Source organism: Bombina bombina, chromosome 2 (genome assembly GCF_027579735.1).
Source record: "Bombina bombina isolate aBomBom1 chromosome 2, aBomBom1.pri, whole genome shotgun sequence".
Lineage (NCBI taxonomy): Eukaryota > Metazoa > Chordata > Amphibia > Anura > Bombinatoridae > Bombina > Bombina bombina.
The window spans coordinates 1,217,855,757-1,217,880,636 of NC_069500.1; positions in this window are offsets into that span (position 1 = coordinate 1,217,855,757).

Below are 24,880 nucleotides of genomic sequence, written 5' to 3' on the forward strand. Positions count from 1 at the left end.
ACCTGTCCAATTGGAACTTCATGTGAAATTGTGTGTGGGTAAAATCCCTGACTGCCATGAGATTGTGTTGGGGGGGGGGGGGTAAATACATGGACCCTTTGTGGCTGTCTTGGCTCCCCCTCAAAGCCAAAGGGAGGATATTCCTCTGGCCAGGAATCTTACCAGGGGTCATATGGCAATGGTGGTGGCATCACTCCCGGGTCCTCAACTGAAGCCATCCAACCATGCTCATGACTGGGAGCATACTGTTCTTGCGGTTGCCTGAAGGGTGGTGGTGGCATCGATGTTTGTATCCTTGCGACAGGAGGTTCTGTGAAGGAGTCAAAGGATGAGATGAATTAGTAAAGTCAGATATATGTCCACGTGGGCATACAATATACATTGATACATGCTAGGGCCTATACTGATTCTCATGTCAAACTCTATAACATGTGTCCTGTGTTAATCTGAGACATGTTAGTATTGCACTATTACACCTCATATCATGAATTACATTGTGTTAAGTAGCATTAAGGTCAAATAAAAACACAATTTATGCTTACCTGATAAATTTATTTCTCTTGTGGTGTATCCAGTCCACGGATCATCCATTACTTGTGGGATATTCTCATTCCCAACAGGAAGTTGCAAGAGGACACCCACAGCAGAGCTGTAATATAGCTCCTCCCCTAACTGTCATAGCCAGTCATTCGACTGAAAACAAGCCGAGAAAGGAGGAGCCATAGGGTGCAGTGGTTACTGTAGTTTAAATTTAAAAATTACCTGCCTTAAAATGACAGGGCGGGCTGTGGACTGGATACACCACAAGAGAAATAAATTTATCAGGTAAGCATAAAGTGTGTTTTCTCTTGTAAGGTGTATCCAGTCCACGGATCATCCATTACTTGTGGGATACCAATACCAAAGCTAAAGTACACAGATGAAGGCAGGGACAAGGCAGGAACTTAAATGGAAGGAATCACTGCCCGTAAAACCTTTCTCCCAAATATAGCCTCCGAAGAAGCAAAAGTATAAAATTTGTAAAATTTTGAAAAAATATGAAGCGAAGACCAAGTCGTCGCCTTGCAAATCTGATCAAAAGAAGCCTCATTTTTAAAGGCCCAAGTGGAAGCCACAGCTCTAGTGGAATGAGCTGTAATCCTTTCAGGAGGCTGCTGTCCAGCAGTCTCATAGGCTAAGCGGATTAAGCTTCTTAGTTAAAAAGAAAAAGACGTTGCCGAAGCCTTTTGACCTCTCCTTTGTCCAGAGTAGACAACAAACAAAGCAGATGTTTGACGAAAATCTTCAGTAGCTTGTAAGTAAAACTTTAAAGCACGGACCACGTCCAGATTGTGTAACACAAGGATGGAGCAACAATCTCTTGATTGATATTCTTGTTAGATACCACCTTAGGTAAGAACCCAGGTTTGGTACGCAGGACTACCTTATCCGTATGAAAAATCAGATAAGGAGAATCACATTGTAAGGCAGATAGCTCAGAGACTCTACGAGCCGAGGAAATAGCTACCAAAAAAGAACTTTCCAAGATAAAAGCTTGATATCTATGGAATGAAGAGGTTCAAACGGAACTCCTTGAAGAACCTTAAGAACCAAGTTTAAGCTCCATGGTGGAGCAACAGGTTTAAACACAGGCTTGATTCTAACTAAAGCCTGACAAAATGCCTGAAAGTCTGGAACATCTGCCAGACGCTTAACTAGCTGACAATCCTTTTTCTAAACCTTCTTGGAGAAAAGATAATATCCTAGCAATCCTGACCTTACTCCATGAGTAACCCTTGGATTCACACCAATAAAGATATCTATGCCATACCTTATGGTAAATTTTCCTGGTGACAGGCTTTCGTGCCTGTCTTAAGGTATCAATAACTGACTCGGAGAAGCCACGCTTTGATAAAATCAAGCGTTCAATCTCCAGGCAGTCAGCCTCAGAGAAATTAGATTTGGATGGTTGAAAGGACCCTGAAGTAGAAGGTCCTGTTTCAGAGGCAGAGACCATGGTGGAAAGGATGACATGTCCACTAGATCTGCATACCAGGTCCTGCGTGGCCACGCAGGTGCTATCATAATCACCGATGCTCTCTCCTGCTTGATCTTGGCAATCAGTCGAGGGAGCAGAGGAAACGGTGGAAACACATAAGCCAGGTTGAAAGACCAGGGCACTGCTAGAGCATCTATCAGTGTCGCCTTGGGATCCCTGGACCTGGATCCGCAACACGGAAGCTTGGCGTTCTGGTGAGACGCCATGAGATCCAGTTCTGGTTTGCCACAACGATGAATCAGTTGTGCAAATACCTCCGGATGGAGTTCCCACTCTCCCGGATGAAAAGTCTGACGACTTAAAAAATACGCCTCCCAGTGCTCTACACCTGGGATATGGATAGCTGATAGGTGGCAAGAGTGAATATCTGCCCAGCGAATTATTTTTTAAACTTCTAACATCTCTAGGGAACTTCTCGTTCCCCCTTGATGGTTGATGTAAGCTACAGTCGTGATGTTGTCCGACTGAAATCTGATGTACCTCAGAGTTGCTAACTGAGGCCAAGCCTGAAGAGCCTTGAATATCGCTCTTAGTTCCAGAATATTTAATGGAAGGAGAGACTCCTCCTGAGTCCACGATCCCTGAGCCTTCAGGGAGTTCCAGACTGCACCCAACCTAGAAAGCTGGCATCTGTCGTAACAATTGTCCAATCTGGCCTGCGAAAGGTCATACCTTTGGACAGATGGACCCGAGATAGCCACCAGAGAAGAGAATCCCTGGTCTCTTGGTCCAGATTCAGTTGAGGGGACAAATCTGTGTAATCCCCGTTCCACTGACTGAGCATGCATAGTTGCAGCGGTCTGAGATGTAAGCATGCAAACGGCACTATGTCCATTGCCGCTACCATTAAGCCGATTACTTCCATACACTAAACCACCGAAGGGCGCGGAATGGAATGAAGAACCCGGCAGGAATTTAGAAGCTTTGATAACCTGGACTCCGTCAGGTGAATTTTCATTTCTACAGAATCTATCAGAGTCCCTAGAAAGGAAATTCTTGTGAGTGGGGATAGAGAACTCTTTTCCTCGTTCACTTTCCATCAATGCGACCACAGAAATGCCAGTACTACGTCCGTATGAGACTTGGCAATTTGGAAGTTTGACGCCTGTATCAGGATGTCGTCTAAATAAGGGGCTACTGCTATGCCCCGCGGCCTTAGGACCGCCATAAGCGACCCTAGAACCTTTGTAAAGATTCTTGGGGCTGTAGCTAATCCCAAGGGAAGAGCTACAACTGGTAATGCCTGTCTTGAAAGGCAAACCTGAGAAACCGATGATGATCTTTGTGTATCGGAATGTGAAGATAAGCATCCTTTAGATCCACTGTAGTCATATATTGACCCTCCTGGATCAGTGGTAGGATGGTACGAATAGTTTCCATCTTGAACAACGGAACTTTGAGGAATTTGTTTAAGATCTTTAGATCCAAAATTGGTGTGAAGGTTCCCTCTTTTTTGGGAACCACAAACAGATTTGAGTAAAAACCCTGTCCCTGTTCCTCCTTTGGAACTGGATGGATCACTCCCATAACTAGGAGGTCTCGTACACAGTGTAAGAATGCCTCTCTCTTTATCTGGTGTGCAGATAATTGTGAAAGGTGAAATTTCCCTTTTGGGGGGGAAGCTTTGAAGTCTAGAAGATATCCCTGGGATATAATTTCCAACGCCCAGGGATCCTGAACATCTCTTGCCCACGCCTGGGCAAAGAGTGAAAGTCTGCCCCCTACTAGATCCGTTCCCGGATAGGGGGCCGTTCCTTCATGCTGTCTTAGAGGCAGCAGCAGGCTTTTTTACCTGCTTACCTTTTTTCCAGGTCAGGTTTGGTCTCCAGACCGTCTTGGATTGAGCAAAAGTTCCCTCTTATTTATTATTAGAGGAAGTTGATGCCGCACCTGCCTTGAAGTTTTGAAAGGCACGAAAATTAGACTGTTTGGCCCTAGATTTGGACCTGTCCTGAGGAAGGGCATGACCTTTTCCTCCAGTGATATCAGCAATAATCTCCTTCAACCAGGCCTGAATAGGGTCTGCCCCTTGAAGGGAATGTTAAGTAGCTTAGATTTTGAAGTCACGTCAGCTGACCATGATCTAAGCCATAGCGCTCTGCGCGCCTGTATAGCAAAACCAGAATTCTTAGCCGTTAGTTTAGGAAATGAACAATGGCATCAGAATAAAAGAATTGGCTAGCTTAAGTGCTCTAAGTTTGCCAAGTATGTCATCCAATGGAGTCGCTACCTGTAAAGCCTCTTCCAGAGACTCAAACCAGTACGCCGCAGCAGCAATAACAGGGGCAATGCATGCAAGGGGCTGTAGGATAAAACCTTGTTAAATAAATATTTTCTTAAGGTAACCTCTAATTTTTTATCCATTGGATCTAAAAAAAAAAGCACAACTGTCCTCGACAGGGATAGTAGTACGCTTTACTAGAGTAGAAACTGCTCCCTCCACCTTAGGGACTGTCTGCCATAAGTCCCGTGTGGTGGCGTCTATTGGAAACATTTTTCTAAAAATAGGAGGGGAAGAGAACGGCACACCTGGTCTATCCCATTCCTTATTAATAATTTCTGTAAACCTTTTAAACATAATAAACAAGGAGTTTTTTCTATGTCAGACATGTTTATACAGAATAGCAATGAGACTAGCAAGCTTGGAAAACACTTTAAATCAAGTTAACAAGCAAATATAAAAAACGGTACTGTGCCTTTAAGAGAAACAAATTGTGTCAGAATTTGAAAAACAGTGAAAAAATGCAGTAAATCAAACGAAATTTTTACAGTGTGTATAATAGGCTAACAGAGCATTGCACCCACTTGCAAATGGATGATTAACCCCTTAGTTCAAAAAACGGATCAAAAAAACGAAATAGACGTTTTTTAACAGTCACAACCAACTGCCACAGCAAGCTGTGGCCCTACCTTCCCCAATAAACGACTTTGGAAAGCCTTTGGGCCCTTTAGAGATGTCCTATAGCATTCAGAGGGCCTTTGAGGGAAGCTGGATGTCACAGTTTGTAATTTTAACTGCACCAACTGTAACTTTTATACTACAACAGTGGAAATTGTTTCTAGTCAAAATTTAAGCCAGCCATATGGAAAAAAACTAGGCCCCAATAAAGTTTTATCACCAAAGCATATATAAAAACGATTAAACATGCCAGCAAACGTTTTATATTGCAATATCATAAGGGTATTACCCCTGGGAGTAAGCATGATACCAGTCGTTATTAAATCCCTGTATTCAGGCTTAACTTACATTAATCCGGTATCAGCAGCATTTTCTAGTGTTTTCCATCTCTAGAAAAAATTATAACTGCACATACCTGATAGCAGAATAAACTGCACGCCATTCTCTCACTGAAGTTACCTCATCTGTGTAATCCCCTCAGACATATGTGAGAACAGCAATGGATCTTAGTTACAACCTGCTAAGATCATAGAAACCTCAGGCAGATTCTTCTTCTATTTACTGCCTGAGATAAAATAGCACAACTCCGGTACTATTTAAAAATAACCAACTTTTGATTGAAGAAAATAAACTAGCTATATTTAACCACTCTCTCCTACAACGTCCTTGCTTGTTGAGAGTTGCAAGAGAATGACTGGGTATGACAGTTAGGGGAGGAGCTATATTACAGCTCTGCTGTGGGTGTCCTCTTGCAACTTCCCGTTGGGAATGAGAATATCCCACAAGTAATGGATGATCCGTGGACTGGATACACCTTACAAGAGAAATTGTAGATGTTTTTGTTAGTAGGCCAAATACCATGCTCCTCATTGTGTACATGAATGTGTGATATTAAAGGATGTTATATCTCAAATACATATAATACTGGTGTGTGGGATGTTACTCACCAGCATGATGTACTGTGGTTGCAGCCCATGAGTCACAAGCCCCTGGAAGTCCACGGACTGCTGTGATACTCAGGGACCTGCGTATCATCTCCTGCCAGGTGTTATACTCTATGTCCAGGGATGGACTATCGCCTGTTCCCCTCTGTTGCATAGCTTCCTGCCCCATCTTTTCTTTGACCCGCCTCTTGCAGTCATTCCACCGCTTTTTCAGGCCCTCAACAGTCCTCCTCTGCGGGTTCACACTGTTGATGGCATCCTCTACCACCAACCATGCAGTTTTTCTCCTTTTGTCACTGCCTTTGCCCATCTCCTGCCCGAAGAGGGAACTGTAATTGTTCATGATGGCCTGAACTAGTGCAACATTTTCCTCAAATGAGAAGTTGGGACATCTCAGCCTCTCATCCTCCATGGACACCTGGCTTGCTCCCTGTGATGTCCCTGGTGTGGGTTCCTCCCTATCCTCTCCCTCCTCCCCCCTTCTGTCCCTATGTGCACCCTCTGTCCCTCTCCTAGATGTGCCTGGTCTCTGGGGCTCTCGGGCATCTCCCCTCCCATCATCCCTTCTAGCTCTCCCTTTCCCCACTCCACTTACTCCCTGACGGGGACCCCATTGCTCCTCCTGTCCTCTCCAATACTCCTCTTCCTGCCACTCCTCTCCCCTCCGCCCTACCTCTCCCTGCCATCCTCACAATAAATCACACTACACACACTCACACTCACTCCCAGTTCAATCACACACAATCACAACCAAACACTCAGTCTATCACACTGTGAAATTCAAATAAAATGTGTGAGGTGTTAGAAAAAAAAGTGTGGTGTCTTTGTATATGTATGTATGCAAAATGTGTGCAATACGTAAAAATATATGTAAGTGTACAAGCTTAATCAAACAACAATGCAACCTAACTAACTCCTCTGTTTGCGCCTCTCTCTCTACTCTGACTAATCCTCCCCTCCACTCCAGTGTAGTGTGCTGTAGCTCAAAGAACAATCCAATCACACTGAAGAAAATGGCGTCTGCGCATATGGGTTTATATATGAATTTTGAATAGCGTAATTAGGTGTCGCATTTATATTTGAAATCGCGGTTAATTTTTACGAGTGTTAGCCTAATTTGCATAAATCTACTCTTTATTGACACTTTCCGTGGAAAAATTACTGCGTAAGTTACTTGCGACGACTAAAATGTGTATTTGCGCACATTTCAGAAGATCGCCAGTTTGTCCTACTTACCCCAGTTTAGCATCTAACGGCGTAGTATATGTAATAACCGATGTGCGAGGTGAAATTACGGAGTGCGCGGGTTCCCACGCTTACGCCGAAACCTGTGCCGTATATGTGATCACACCCTTTGTCTTTTATTTATACATCAAATTTTTGTGAACTGCATTTTTGGTAAAACTAAAAGTTTACTTCAATCTACAGTAGCAACTAGTAGTACTATGCGTACGTAATGTTACTATACTGAAAGTGTATATACTTAAAGGGATATGAAACATAATTTTGATTCAGATAGAGTATGCACTTTTAAACAACTTTCAAATGTACTTATTTTATCTATTTTGCTTCTTTTTATTGGTATCCTTTGTTGAAAAGCATACCTACAGGTAGGCTGAGGCTCAGAAGGGAGCTAGCGGATGATTGTTGGCGGCACATTTATGCCCCTTTTCATTGGCTTAACAATGTGTTCAGCTAGCTTCCACTAAGTAGTGCATTGTTGCACCTTCAACAAAGGATACCAAGATAATGAAGCAAATTGGCAATTAAAATAAAATGAAAAGTTGCTTACTAATGTATTCTCTTGCTCTATCTGAATCATGAAACAAAATATGTGGGTTATTACGTTCAAATCCAGCAGCTGCTTAGCTATGCAACAGAAGGGTTAATAGATTTTTAAAATTAAAACTGCTAACTTCTTAAAAAGATTTAAACAAACAACTTGTATTCTAACTCAGACAAATAAGATAGGCAGTGTACTACACTATAGTATATTATATTTAAGTCCAATAAGTAAACTTTATGAAAATAGTAACTTGGGGGCACAGTCAAGCAGTAACGGGCAACTGCTACTGCTATGCTGCAAACACACGGCTAGATTTAGAGTTCTGCGGCCAAAGGGGTGCGTTAGCTACGCGTGCTTTTTTCCCCCCGCACCTTTTAAATACCGCTGGTATTTAGAGTTCACAGAATGGCTGCGTTTTCAGTGCGTTAGGCTCCAAAAAGGGAGCGTAGAGCATAATTTAACGCCACTGCAACTCTAAATTCCAGCGGTGCTTACGGACGCGGCCAGCTTCAAAAAGTGCTCGTGCACGATTCCCCATAGAAAACAATGGGGCCATTTGAGCTGAAAAAAAACCTAACACCTGCAAAAAAGCAGCGTTCAGCTCCTAACGCAGCCCCATTGTTTTCTATGGGGAAACACTTCCTACGTCTGCACCTAACACTCTAACATGTACCCCGAGTCTAAACACCCCTAACCTTACACTTATTAACCCCTATTCTGCCGCCCCCGCTATCGCTGACCCCTGCATATTTTTTTTAACCCCTAATCTGCCGCTCCGTAAACCGCCGCTACCTACATTATCCCTATGTACCCCTAATCTGCTGCCCCTAACACCGCCGACCCCTATATTATATTTATTAACCTCTAATCTGCCCTCCACAACGTCGCCTCCACCTTCCTACACTTATTAACCCCTAATCTGCCGAGGGGACCGCACCGCTACTATAATAAAGTTATTAACCCCTAATCCGCCTCACTCCCGCCTCAATAACCCTATAATAAATAGTATTAACCCCTAATCTGCCCTCCCTAACATCGCCGACACCTAACTTCAATTATTAACCCCTAATCTGCCGACCGAATCTCGCTGCTACTGTAATAAGTGGATTAACCCCTAAAGCTAAGTCTAACCCTAACACTAACACCTCCCTAAGTTAAATATAATTTTTATCTAACGAAATAAATTAACTCTTATTAAATAAATTATTCCTATTTAAAGCTAAATACTTATCTGTAAAATAAACCCTTATATAGCTACAATATAAATTATAATTATATTATAGCTATTTTAGGATTAATATTTATTTTACAGGCAACTTTGTATTTATTTTAACCAGGTACAATAGCTATTAAATAGTTAAGAACTATTTAATAGCTAAAATAGTTAAAGTAATTACAAAATTACCTGTAAAATAAATCCTAACTTAAGTTACAATTAAACCTAACACTACACTATCAATAAATTAATTAAATACAATACCTACAATTATCTACAATTAAACCTAACACTACACTATCAATAAATTAATTAAATACAATATCTACAAATACATACAATGAAATAAACTAACTAAAGTACAAAAATTAAAAAAGAACTAAGTTACAAAAAATAAAAAAATATTTAAAAACATTAGATATATTACAACAATTTTAAACTAATTACACCTACTCTAAGCCCCCTAATAAAATAACAAAGACCCCCAAAATAAAAAAATGCCCTACCCTATTCTAAATTAAAAAAGTTCAAAGCTCTTTTACCTTACCAGCCCTGAAAAGGGCCCTTTGCGGGGCATGCCCCAAAGAATTCAGCTCTTTTGCCTGGAAAAAAACCACATACAATACCCCCCCCCAACATTACAACCCACCACCCACATACCCCTAATCTAACCCAAACCCCCCTTAAATAAACCTAACACTAAGCCCCTGAAGATCTCCCTACCTTGTCTTCACCTCACCGGGTCCCGATCTGTCAATCAGATTGAGCTTGCATTCTATTGGCTGATCGGAACAGCCAATCGGATTGAACTTGAATCTGATTGGCTGATTCCATCAGCCAATCAGAATATTCCTACCTTAATTCCGATTGGCTGATAGAATCCTATCAGCCAATCGGAATTCGAGGGACGCCATCTTGGATGACGTCATTTAAAGGAACCGTCATTCGGCGAGTAGGCGTCGTTAGAAGAGGATGGATCCGCGTCGGCTGGGAAGAAGATGGCTCCGCTCCGCTCCGGAAGAAAGAAGATTGAAGATGCTGCTTGATAGAAGACTTCATCCCGATGATGGACTTACAACTTCAGCCCGATGATGGATTTCTTCAGCCGCCGCTTGGATCCAGACTTCAGCCCGAGGATGGACGTCACTCTTCAGCCCCCCGCTTGGGCTTGGATCAAGACATCGGAGGCTCTTCTGGACAGATCGGGACCCAGTGAGGTGAAGACAAGGTAGGGAGATCTTCAGGGGCTTAGTGTTAGGTTTATTTAAGGGGGGTTTGGGTTAGATTAGGGGTATGTGGGTGGTGGGTTGTAATGTTGGGGGGGGGTATTGTATGTGTTTTTTTTCCAGGCAAAAGAGCTGAATTCTTTGGGGCATGCCCCGCAAAGGGCCCTTTTCAGGGCTGGTAAGGTAAAAGAGCTTTGAACTTTTTTAATTTAGAATAGGGTAGGGCATTTTTTTTATTTTGGGGGGCTTTGTTATTTTATTAGGGGGCTTAGAGTAGGTGTAATTAGTTTAAAATTGTTGTAATATTTTTCTAATGTTTGTAAATATTTTTTTATTTTTTGTAACTTAGTTCTTTTTTATTTTTTGTACTTTAGTTAGTTTATTTCATTGTATTTATTTGTAGATATTGTATTTAATTAATTTATTGATAGTGTAGTGTTAGGTTTAATTGTAGATAATTGTAGGCAGTTTATTTAATTAATTTATTGATAGTGTACTATTAGGTTTAATTGTAGATAATTGTAGGTAGTTTATTTAATTTATTTATTGATAGTGTAGTGTTAGGTTTAATTGTAACTTAGATTAGGATTTATTTTACAGGTAATTTTGTAATTATTTTAACTAGGTAACTATTAAATAGTTATTAACTATTTAATAGCTATTGTACCTGGTTAATATAATTACAAAGTTGCCTGTAAAATAAATATTAATCCTAAAATAGCTATAATATAATTATAATTTATATTGTAGCTATATTAGGGTTTATTTTACAGGTAAGTATTTAGCTTTAAATAGGAATAAGTTATTTAATAATAGTTAATTTATTTCGTTAGATAAAAATTATATTTAACTTAGGGGGGTGTTAGGGTTAGGGTTAGAATTAGCTTTAGGGGTTAATACATTTATTAGATTAGCTGTGAGCTCCAGTCTGCAGATTAGGGGTTAATGTTTGAAGTTAGGTGTCGGCGATGTTAGGGAGGGCAGATTAGGGGTTAATACTATTTATTATAGGATTATTGAGGAGGGAGTGAGGCGGATTAGGGGTTAATAACTTTATTATAATAGCGGCACGGTCCGGTCGGCAGATTAGGGGTTAATAAGTGTAGGCAGGTGGAGGCAACGTTGAGGGGGGCAGATTAGGGGTTAATAAATATAATATAGGGGTCAGCGGTGTTAGGGGCAGCCGATTAGGGTTTCATAGGGATAACGTAGGTGGCAGCGGCGTGCGGTTGGCAGATTAGGGGTTAAAAAATTTTAATAGAGTGGCGGCGATGTGGGGGGACCTCGGTTTAGGGGTATATAGGTAGTTTATGGGTGTTAGTGTACTTTAGAGCACAGTAGTTAAGAGCTTTATAAACCGGCGTTAGCCCAGAAAGCTCTTAACTACTGACTTTTTTCTGCGGCTGGAGTTTTGTCGTTAGATTTCTAACGCTCACTTCAGCCACGACTCTAAATACCGGCGTTAGAAAGATCCCATTGAAAAGATAGGGTACGCAAATGGCGTAGGGGGATCTGCGGTATGGAAAAGTCGCGGCTGCAAAGTGAGCGTTAGACCTTTCCTGACTGACTCTAAATACCCGAGGGCGGTAAAAACCAGCGTTAGGAGCCTCTAACGCTAGTTTTCACGGCTACCGCCCAACTCTAAATCTAGCCGACAGTGAAGAATAACACAGATTTAAGCCTCTGAAAGGTCTGCAATAAGTTTATTTTCGTTATTTTCTTTGATTCTTATTAAAACAAATGCACATGTCTTATCTATCTATCTATCTATCTATCTAATCTAATCTATAGTTGAGCTTGAGCAAAATCCAAAATATCCAAAAATAAAATGTAACACTTTTTCAAGAACTGAACTAAACCATTATCATTAATAGTATAGCACAGAACTACATGAAGAACCTTACTACTTACGTACCTTGTGATTAGTGCGCTCAAGTGGTGTTCAACATGAAGTTACTGAGTGCCCCCAAAGAAGTCTTTTATGTGAGTGACTTTGTGCTACTAGACTATTACTCAAACTTTAAAAGATAACTTTGGACTTGTAATATAAGAGCAAAAATAAAAGCATTATTGATTGAACTTGAGGGATGTTAACACTATCTAAATATTAAATGAAGTGCCTAGAACAGACTGATTAAGCATAATAATGATATTAAGATGGACCTATGCACTATAGAAATGTTGTCCTTAGATGGCCTGCTGAATATCTCCAATAAAGAATAGAAAGTAAAATGAGGGGACTGACTGTGGAGTACTCTGAAATGAGTAACACAAGTAACTCTCACCAAATAGGACTTTACTGAGAAACTACTTAAGTAGAGAGTTACCAAAAAGAATGAAACTGTTCCTACCTGGTCACCCTGTCTGGGATGAAAGCTAGTAGTGTGAAAGCATGATACCCAAGAAATCCCCCAAGGACCTGGTGTGGGTACCTCTCAAAGGGAGGGGGAGCTGTGTGACTGGCGTGGAGCCAGTCAGGGGAGATCTCTGACCTCCCTATCAGCCCTTTGAAATGTTACAACACTCCTCCGGCCCTGTGTGCCCGTGGTGATTAGGGTATGCCCATGCACATCTGGCACACCCTGTGCACATGCCTATGGATTGTTTGTATTGTTGGTAAGGTACTTTAATAGAGAGCATGATACATAAAGGCAGTGCTAAGTAAAGGAAAACTGGGTTTTCTAATGCATTGCAATGGCTTTGCATTTGCAACATGAAACCTCTGAGTGTTTCTAGTTTTTTCTATTACTTACCAAATTATTAGAAGTGTGATCATTGAAATTTATAATGTCAACTCCCACTTTTCCCTCTATAAAGTACAGAAATTTACTAGAAATAAATTAATGATTTATTCCCAATGATAACAGCTCTGTGGAAAAATCTTAAAGGGACATGATACCCCAAATTTTTCTTTAATTATTCAGATAGAGAAAAGAATTTTAAAAAAGTTTCTGATTTGCTTATATTATCAAATTTGCTTTGTTCTCATTTTATTCTTTGTAAGAAGTATCTATATAGGTAGCATGCACATGTCCAGACTACCACATGTGAGGAAAAAGTACTGCCATTTAGTGCTCTTGCTAATATATTGCGTTCTTGCAAAACTGCAGCCATATAGTGCTGCAGACACGTGCACGCCCCTGAGCCAATCCTCATGCGTTTCAACAAAGGATACCAAGAAAATGAAGAAAACTTGATAATATAATAATAATGTGTTCCTAATTATCCTTTTTACCTGGAGTTAATTCCCCTTAAAGGAGTGCCACTGTTGTGAAAATACAAAGCAAATTGAACAATAAAATACTAATAATATAAATGATTAAAAAATGAATGCTAATAGTAACTTTACTAAGTGACAGAATCAAAAGGCCTAGATAACCCCAGGGCACTTGTCTTAAAGCCCAGAATCCCCTCTTTAAAATAAAATCCATAGATAAGTTTAAAAAGCCAGGTAATCACTGTGGTAATGGCGATCATCTGGAGTGAATAAATGTCCACTCATTTGCATATAAAATTATGGGGGCCCCTATATGCAACGCAAACTTACATAACTATACAAAAATGCCCTTATTTATATGAGTTTAACCTCTTCTTCTTTTTGACTATAGAGTTTAGCACATTGTACATTGTCCCTTTAAATTGTATTACAGATTAAATACAAAGAAAAGTTAAAATATTTCTTCTCCCTAATCAAGATGACCTATTAAGGGCTAGCTTATGAGTGGAGTGCTAACAGTTATGCTCAAGCAAAAAGGGGTCTATTGTGGGTGTTGTCACTTCTTGGGTTTTTTGCTTGTATTATAAGTTGAAATGAATTGCAATCTCTTGAGCGCAATTGAAGTTATAAGGGCTTAAAGATATGAAATATCAGGTGTTAGAAGAGAAAGACAGGCAAAGGGCTTTTGTATATGTCTAGGGGTGATTACATAAGCCTTTGCACCCTTGACTTGTTCCCAGCTTGTTTGATTGAGAGCTTGCATTGTTTGGCTGTTTTAGGGACCCAGATTTGGGAGAGACCTTGATGTGGTACCCAGGCTTGTCCTATTTGACCAGATGCGGTAACTAATTCTACTATTTTTGCTTTTTATTTTAGCTGACTGTTTGCAAGTGAGTGCTAGACTTCCTCTGTGTGTTTTATATATAAATATATATATTTATATGTGTGTACAGAAGTTTTTATGTATTTATGTGTGTATATATGTATCTACATACATATATACACATATAAACAAATAAATGTATATCTTCTCACAAATAGACATATATATGTGCATTGGAGCCCTTTGCAGATAAGTAGATAAAAACATATAAAAGCCAATTTATGCAATAATCATTTTGAATAGAGTGTTTCAAAATATTGTTTATTTATTGTAATTATTTGACATTCCAATGTTCTGCACATAGCAGAATATGTTTTAAGCATTTTTAAATAGATATTCCTATAAATATCTGTATATATCTATACCTATATATAATCATGTATGTATATAGGTATAGATATATACTGTACCAAAATACCATCAGATACATGTAGACATGTGTATTTATGAATACATAGAATATATTCTGCTATGTGAAGAACATTGGGTATATGGGATCGGGTTTGCTCACGAGTAGGGTGTTAGGGCTTTTTACCACTTTTTTTGTGTTGTGTACGCAATATTATAAAGCTTACTTATAGCACAGTTAACGCTTGAGTGGGTGTGTTAAATAACTCTCCCCTTGTAATCTGGCCCTAAATGGGCTAGAGCTCAATGAGAACATATTAATATACTAATAATTACAATATTTCTGTCTGTCTGGGGTATAAAGTAAAAGTAAAATGAAAAATAATAAAAATAAACATGTTTAAGCACTATATATCACATTATAACAGGACATCAAAAAGAGACCCCCATGCTCCCTTATTTTAAAGCCCTGAAACCCCTCTTTAAAATAATGCCCCTATATAACTTTTAATAGCCAGGTGATCACCTGGTGTGAATAAATGTGCATTTATTTGAGAACAGGCTTATGGGAGCTCCTGTGTGCAAATTAAAGTTATATAAATACTAATATTAATACTTATGGCTGCAGATAATAGACTAGATTACAAGTGTGGCGCAAAATATCACTTTAGCAAAAGCGATATTTGCTCTCCACTGAGTAATACCAGCACACGCAAATGTGAGCTGGTATTACAAGTTAGCCACAATTCTTTATTTTGAGGCAATTGGGGGTTATTTTGAAAATTAACCAGAGGTCTGACCGCTGATAAATTAGTGCTCCATTTGTAATCTAGCCCTTAATACATTTTGGGCCAGATTACGAGTGAATCGCAAAATTGTGCTTTCGCAAGCGCCATATTTGCGCTCCACTGGTAATACAAATGCACACAATTGTGCACTGGTATTTTAAGTGGCCCACAATATGAACGGCAAAGTGCTGGGGTTTTTTTTCTAACACCCTACAGCCGCCAACTTTAGCCAATAAACTGCTAAGTGCAGTTACTTTATAAAAAAATAAAGATGCTACTATCTTTATTTTTAATAAAGTATATTACACTTGATTTTGGTGCATTTGGTGGACATTTATAATGGCTGGTTATGTATCGCGCGCCTGCACATTTTCCCCTTTGTGGAGAGCACTAAATTAACGCTTTACTTGTAATCTGCCCAATATTTTTGGTTGTGTTTATTTTCAATCCATCATACTTAGCCACAAAAAAAGTATCTTTGTGCTATAGGTATTTTTAGAGAGTGCAGTAACATAAATATTCAATTAGGTCCCATAAAGGTTCAAACTATTGAGCTATCATGCTGGACGCCTCTGTTTAAAGCGTACCTGCAGGCATCAACGTGAACAGCACAAACCCAGTTTACTGGACACATACCAGCAAGCACCAACAAGAACAGCACAAACCCAGTTTACTGGACACTTAGAAATGTGAATTTCTAAGCTACACTAGCAAAAATGTTCAATTCCTTGTAAAATGTCCATTCCCTATGCAAGCTCAAAGCAAAGTCAAAGCAAATTGGTACAGTAGTTAAATGGATACTTTAATAGACCACGATTGGAACTGTGTAGGTGCCAAATCACGAATATTGATCATAAACTGACCATATACTGTCCAAGGTCTCTCTTCTTGCTACAGTTAAGTAGACTCTGGGCATATATTGTCTATTGCGTTTAAATAATTTATTCTCCAACATATTTTCCTTATTTTTCAACTTAAAGGGATACTAAACCCACATTTTGTCTTTCATGATTCAGATAGAGCATGCAATTTTAAGCAACTTTCTAATTTACTCCTATTATCGATTTTTCTTTGTTTTCTTGCCATCTTTATTTGAAAAAGAAGGCATCTAAGCTAAGGAGCCAGCCAATCAGAACACTGGGCAGCACTTGTTTATTGGTGGATGCATTTAGTCACCATTCAGCAAGCACAGCCCAGTTTGTGAACCAAAAATGGGACTGCTTCTAAACTTACATTCTTGCTTTTCAAATAAAGATAGCAAGAGAATGAAGAAAAAGGGATAATAGGAGTAAATTAGAAAGTTGCTTAAAATTGCATGCTCTATTTGAATCATGAAAGCAAAAATTTGGGTTCTGTGTTCCTTTAATTGAAGCTGAGTTCTTCTGTATGAAAGTATTAATAACTTTCACCTTAGCAACAACAATATCTATGAAATAGATTACTTGAAAACTGATGTGAAGACAAATTAAACAGGTCAGCTAAAGATGATGTTGTACAAAATGATAAAAACTACAATATTCATAACATAGTTAATCCACAAAAAATATACAATATTAACATCTGCAATACTGTAATACTAAATTGAATCCATTATATATACATTTTAGTGACGTTGCTTCCTCAACATGCTAAGCTATCTACAGGAATAAACAAACAATAAAAGCACATAGCTTGGTCGCATGGAAATTAGAATATCAACCAAACTTGTAAAAATATACTATTCCATGTAAAACTATTAATTTAATCCAGTACATAGGAGATTATAATGCATTTTTGCAGAATAAGTTTAGGATCCATCTAGCATATGTACACATTATAAAGTACCCATTAAAGTGAAATAATACCTAAAAGCATTGCCTTCTCAATGTACTAAGTCCCACAGTGTCTATCAAATGAATAGATATGTCAAACCACTGTTATCTGTCATCATTCTGTGTTTCTGTATGAAAATACTACACTGGTTTGGTCTAATGAGCTGACCTCAGTACTATTAATGACATATAGTATTAACAGCTAAGTGAAATCTTACATGTAATACCAAGTATTTTGTACTTTTGTTTTCCTCATTTGCAGCCATTATATATGTTGTTTCCAAGTTCCAGCTGTGCCATATATACTATTTGTCTAATCCCTTGAGTATAACATACAGCTTTTTCTCTCTATCCAAATAACCATATTCTTAGTGAGGTTTTGGAAATGACCTCTAGTGTCAATTGCTGGAGACCTGTACTTAGGCTAAAGTTGTCAGACCATGAACTTTGCTACCCATAGTTCAATCCCTTCATAAAGTGCTGTATCACTGAGCTTTCATGACTTTTTCTTCATTTTCCCTTGGGGATTGGCTAGTACAAGTGATTTCTTTTCAAGCCTACACAAGCTGACCATGAAAAGAACATCTTAATAAAGATGAGGAGGCTGCAGTTTAAGGAATACAACTGAAAACTGACACTTAAATTGGTCTCCGTGGTTTGCTAATGACTTGTTGTTGTGGCTATAAGTGCAGAGCCTCTAAATACACGTGAGTACTGGTTTGTTATATTATAGTGCTGTTGAAAGTCCATAAGGAATTAGGATACTCAGGGAAATGTAATTATATAGGCTTTGTAAAGACAGGTATTTAGTGTTGACAGGAGATTTCTGCTTGATTTGTGATAACACTAAACAGATAAAGCAATTCTCTTAAGTGCAATAAGTGAAAATAATAAACATGAAAAAAAAACAAAGCATGACAGCTATCACAATTCTGTTGTATGCAACATAGAATTTTTATTGCACTAAAATTGTAGTTTTACAAGATAATTTGAAATTATTTTGTATAATTTGTATTCTTTAATATAGTACAATGTATTTTGATATATTACTTATTAGATTAAAGTAAAATCTAGTGATCTCTTTTTAAACAATGAATACTGAGGTTCTGATTCTTTAAAACTCTCCGCTCCTGCTAGGTTCTCCAGAAAGATATGTCAGTTCTATTAGGTCTTTCACTGGATGCTATAAAGGCAAATGTGCTTTTAAAGCTTTGTATTTCAAAAAATCAATAGATCGCTGAGAAACTGCCTATCTGGCCGCGTTGGCCTCGCAGCCCATTGGTCTCTTGAGACTTTCAAAGAAAAGGGGTGTGGCTGAGCAATGCTGGTTAGCGGCGATGTCTCTCCCATAGAATTCAATGAGAGGGTGACGTCACCACCCACATCGCCAACGTCGCCCCTCATCAGCATTTTGCAGTGGCCCGGGGGGCCGTATTTGAAGTGGGCCTAAATGGCGCAGACAGTGCGCTCAATGAAACTAAAAATTGTTTCTGTGTAGCCACACTCCAAATATTGCCAGCGAGACCTAAGTTGCACTACACCTACGCTACCCTCCTCGCCACCAGCACGCTCCGCTAACTCCCCCTGAAGCCTATACCTACGTCACATCTAACCTACACACCCCTGAAGTGCCCAGCTAAGTCCCTAATGCCTCCTACACTTACGTAATGTCTAACCTATACTCCCCTGGAACGCCCCAAGTTAGCTCCCACATACTGCCTACTGTCTGAAAAAAACCTGACTATAATAAACTATACTAAATAGTAAACCTCCCCATTATAACTATAGGCGTCATGTCACTAAAATGATAAACAATGTTTAAATTATGTGTCACAAAGATGCGCTAAGTGCTGGCGGTCAACCTGCTCAATCGGCACCACTTTTAGGAAACTGCAGACAGGGGCTCAATTCCGGTCCCGCATTCAGATCCAGGAGCCTGGCAAGGTTTATCAGGCCCTCTGGCATTTACCACATTTCCTTGACAAAATATGCATTGTCATGTACAATGTAGATTATTTTAAGTATTGTAGAAATCTTAAAAGGGATTTATTGTTTCTTGTGTTATTATTTCAAACATAAATATATATTTGAAAATATATGTTTATGTTTAAAATAAAAGAAAGCAACATTAAATAACTTTTACTCTATAGATATACAGTATCCCACAAAAGTGAGTACACCCCTCACATTTTTGTAAATATTTTATTATATCTTTTCATGTGACAACACTGAAGAAATTATAAATTCTTCAATGTAAATTAGTGAGTGTACAGCCTGTATAACAGTGTCAATTTGCTGTCCCCTCAAGATCACTCAAAACACAGCCGTTGTCTAAACCGTTGGCAACAAAAGTGAGTTCACCCCTAAGTGGAAATGTCCAAATTGGGCCTAAGTGTCAATATTTTGTGTGGCCACCATTATTTTCCAGCAATGCTTTAACCCTCTTGGGCATGGAGTTCACCAGAGCTTCACAGGTTGCCACTGGAGTCCTCTTCGACTCCTCCATGACGACATCACAGAGCTGGTGGATGTTAGAGACCTTGTGCTCCCTCACATTCTGTTTGAGGATGCCCCACAGATGCTCAATAGGGTTTAGGGCTGGAGACATGTTTGGCCAGTCCATCACCTTTACCCTCAGCTTCTTTAGCAAGGCAGTCGTCTTCTTGGAGGTGTGTTTGGGGTCGTTATCATGTTGGAATACTGCCCTGCGGCCCAGTCTCCGAAGGGAGGGGATCATGCTATGCTTCAGTATGTCACAGTACATTTTGGCATCCATGGTTCCCTCAATGAACTGTAGCTCCCCAGTGCCGGCAGCACTCATGCAGGCCCAGATCATGACACTCCAACCACCATGCTTGACTGTAGGCAAGACACACTTGTCTTTGTACTCCTTACCTGGTTGCCGCCACATATGCTTGACACCATCTGAACCAAATAAGTTTATCTTGGTCTCATCAGACCACAGGATATGGTCCCAGTAATCCATGTCCTTAGTCTGTTTGTCTTCAGCAAACTGTTTGCAGGCTTTCTTGTGCATCATCTTTAGAAGAGGCTTCCTTCTGGGACGACATCCATGCAGACCAATTTGATGGAGTGTGAGGCGTATGGTCTGAGCATTGACAGGCTGACCCCCCACCCTTCAACCTCTGCAGCAATGCTGGCAGCACTAATACGTCTATTTCCCAAAGACAACCTCTGGATATGATTCTGAGCACGTGCACTCAACTTCTTAGGTCGACCATGGTAAGGCCTGTTCTGAGTGGAACCTGTCTTGTGAAACCACTGTATGGTCTTGCCCACTGTGCTGCAGCTCAGTTTCAGGGTCTTGGAAATCTTCTTATAGCTTAGGCCATCTTTAAATAGAGCAACAATTCTTTTTTCAGATCCTCAGAGAGTTCTTTGCCATGAGGTGCCATGATGAACTTCCAGTGACCAGTATGTGAGAGTGTGAAAGCGATAACAGCAAATTTAACACACCTGCTCCACATTCACACCTGAAACCTTGTCACACTAATGAGTCACATGACACCGGGGAGGGAAAATGGCTAATTGGGCCCAATTTGGACATTTTCATTTAGGGGTGTACTCACCTTTGTTGCCAATGGTTTAGACATTGAGTTATTTTGAGGGGACAGCAAATTTACACTGTTATACAGGCTGTACACTCACTACTTTACATTGTAGCAAAGTGTAATTTCTTCACTGTTGTCACATGAAAAGATACAATAAAATATTTGCAAAAATATGAGAAAAAGATTTTTTTTATGTTAATGTAACTTAGGGCGTTTAGTTTAGAGGGGGAGTTAGGTTTTAGGTAGAGTAGGGTTAGTTTGTGTTGATGGTTGTGGCGGTTTAGGAGTTAATAGTGTAGGGTACTTGTGGTGAGCTAGTGCCAGTTTAGGGGTTAATAGTGTAGGGTGCTTGCAGTGGGCTAGTGGTGGTATAGGGGTTAATAGTTTAGATGGGTACTTGAAGTAGGTATGTGGCGGTATAGCGGTTAATAGTTTAGTTGGGCACTTGCAGTGGTTATGTGTTGGTATAGGGGATAATAGTTTAGATGGTACTTGCAGTGTGTATGTGGCGGTATAGGGGTTAATAGTTTAGATGGGTAATTGTGGTGGCTAAGTGGCGCTTTAGGTTTATAGTTTAGATGGGTACTTGCGGTGGGTATGTGGCGGTATAGGGGTTAACAGGCTAAATAGATGCGGTGGGTATGTAGTGGTATAGAGGTTAACAGGATGGATTCTTGTGGTGGGTATGTGGCGATATAGGGGTTAACAGGATAGATACTTGTGATGGGTATGTGGTGATTTAGATATTTATTAGTGTAGTGTTAGTTTGCGATTGTGGGGTGCTTCGGTTTAGGGGTATTAGGATTAGTGGTTAGGCACGGCAGTTATATTCCAAGGAATCGTTTACTGTACATCGCCAATATAGGTGGCAATGCTGGGTGTTACCTAAAGTAAATGCCTCTCGCCAATACCGCCTGTGAGCAGCTATGTTGGGAGCTTGGAATATTTCGACAGGCTCGCTTGACATATCGGCGGATCCCTTGCAGCACTTTTGATCATCTTGGCCTAAAGGGCATAAATTACTTTTTTATGCAAAGGATAGACATATAAATATTAAGATAGTGCTCGGTAAAATTAGATGTTCAGAAACTCTTTTGAAATTACAATGTAATCAAAGTATGTGTTTAAAATCTTTCTAATAATGCCCATTAAAATTATATTTAAAGTATCCAAGAAAAAACTAAGTAAACATTATATTTATAAGGGACAATGACTATCTTGATTTTTTTAATATAAAATGTTTGGTTATGCATAATGAAACAACATTGCAATATATTTTCATTATTTAGCTCTGAATATTGAGAATTTTCTAATTCTGGGAAGGTGAAATGTACACTGCTGACTTCTCAAGGCTAACTCTGCTACATATCTATCCCTGATTGGATTTATCAGATAACAACTGCAGAACAATGCATTTTATACAAACTTTATGACTATAGTTAGCCTTGTTGTCTACAGGCTAAAGCCCCAATTCATTTCTCCAAATAATGCAGATAGTGGGTATGGCTACTGAAAAATAATTGCTGTAAAAAGGATGTTAATTTGTTTGACATATCAGCCAATTCTTAACTTTTTTAGTTTTGAACAGTACAAAAAATGTATTGTAAATACAAGTACCCAGATTGCAAGTGGCGCACTAATTCTAGCACTGGCCGCAATATCAGTATCCCTGGACAACGCTAACATTAGAGCACAAATTGATATTACAAGTCTATGGAATAACAGATTTACTAGAAAAGGATTAGCACGGCTGACAACGCTAAAGCACACCTTATACTTTCAATAGTTGTATAAATATCGTTCATATTACAAGTTGAAAGTGCACTCGAGCAAAAGCCCGAATAGCGCTAGAATATTTAGCATGGCCTGAGACCTAAAGTACAGTGTAAGGGTTTAAAAAAAGTTTCACAAAACACTTTAAACAAATTAAAATAAAGTATTAAACATATATATAAACATTTTTAATAAAAAAATAAGTTTTAATTTGAATTTTTTTTTTTTTAAAAAGGGTTATAAAGGGATATGATATATGGCAAGGTAGTTGACTGGAAAAGGCTATATATATATATATATATATATATATATATATATATATATATATATATATATATATATGTCTAAATATGTGTATGTATTTATGTCTATATATGGAAATATATGTTTATGTGTTTATATTTCTAAATATACGTAAGTCTACACAGGCATACATATAAACACATTTTAACACATAAATACTCAGATATAATATATATATATATATATATATACACACATATTTTTAAACAATTTTAATATGTTTTACATTAAATTCCTTTGTTCTTTTTATTTAAAAAAATAAATTATATATATATATATATATATATATATATATATATATATATATATATTGCCACCCCTGCATTTCTGTCAGATAACGCACCACTTCGCCCAGGAAATTGTTGTTATTCCAAATGTTTAGGCATTCTCATGTTTATTTATTTTGTTTGTACTGGTATGACACAAAAAAAGTGGAAAAAAAAAAATCAAAATCTGACACATTCCATGCAAAATTCCAAAAATGGGCTTGACAAACTTATTGGCACCTTCTCAAAATTGGAAGAAATCATTGCATTCCAAGTTTGGGATGCTCCTGTAATTTGTAATTAAACTCAATTAACAGGTGCTGACAATAAAGAAATCACACCGGCAACCAGTTAAAATGGTGAAGAATTTACTCAATCTTTCTGTTGTGTCTCTGTGTGAGCATGGAGAATAGAAAGAATATCAAAGAATTGTCTGAGGATTTGAGAACAAAAATTGTGGAAAAGCATGGACAATCTCAAGTCCATCTCCAGAGATCTTAATGTTCCTGTGTCCACTGTGAGCAACATTGTCAAGACGTTTATAACCCATGGCACTGTAGCTAATCTCCCTGGACGTAGACGAAAGAGAAAAAATGATCAAAGATTGCAATGAAGGATTGTTCGAATGGTGGAAAAAGAACCTTGATCAACTTGCAAACAAATCCAAGCTGACCTTCAGGCACAGGGTACAAATGTGTCAGCTGGCACTATATGTTGCCATGTGAATGAAAAGGGACACTATGGTAGGAGACCCAGGAGGACCTCACTGCTGACACAGAAACATAAAAAAGCCAGATTGGAGTTTGCCAAAACTTACCTGAGGAAACCAAAATCCTTTTGGGAGAATGTGCTGTGGACAGACGAAACAAAATTACAGCTTTTTAGTAAAGCCCATCATTCTACTGTTTTCAGAAAAGGAAATGAGGCTTTTATAGACAAGAATAAAGTCCCTACAGTCAAACATGGTGGTGGTTCACTGATGTTTTGGGTTTGCTTTGCTGCTTAAGGCACTGGATGTCTTGACTGTGTGCATGGCATTATAAAATCTGAAGACTAGCAAAGAATTCTGTGGTGCAATGTAGGGCCCAGTGTCAGTAAGTTGGGTCTCCGTCAAAGGTCATGGGTCTTACAGCAGGACAATGACCCAAAGCACACATCAAAAAGCACCCTGAAATGGTTTAAGACAAAGCGCTGGAGAGTACTGAACTGGCCAGCAATGAGTCCAGATCTCAATCCCATAGAGAACCTGTGGAGATATCTCAAAACAGCAGTTGGGAAAAGGAACCCTTCTGAGAGACCTAGAGCAGTTGGCATAAGAAGAGTGGTCCAAAATTCCAGTAGAGAGGTGTAAAACTCATTGATGGTTACAGGAAGTTATTGATTTCAGTTATTTTTTCCAAGGGGTGTGCTACCAAATATTAAATTGAGGGTGCCAATAATTTTGTCCAGTCCATTTTTGGAGTTTTGTGTGGAATGTGTCAGATTTGGCTTTTTTTTCTCCACTTTTATTGTGTCATACCAATACAAACAAAATAAATAAACATGAGAATGCCTAAACATTTGTAATTGCAACAATGTTCTGGGAAAAGTGGTGCCTTATCTGCCAGAATTGCAGGAGTGCCAATATTTTTGGCCATGACTGTATTTTTATCTGTATATAGAGTATATAGCTATATCTGTATATATTCATATAGATATATAAGTATAAATATATATTTTACAAACATATATATATATATATACTGTGTGTGTATATATATATATATATATATATATGTGTGTGTATACAGTATATATATATATATATATA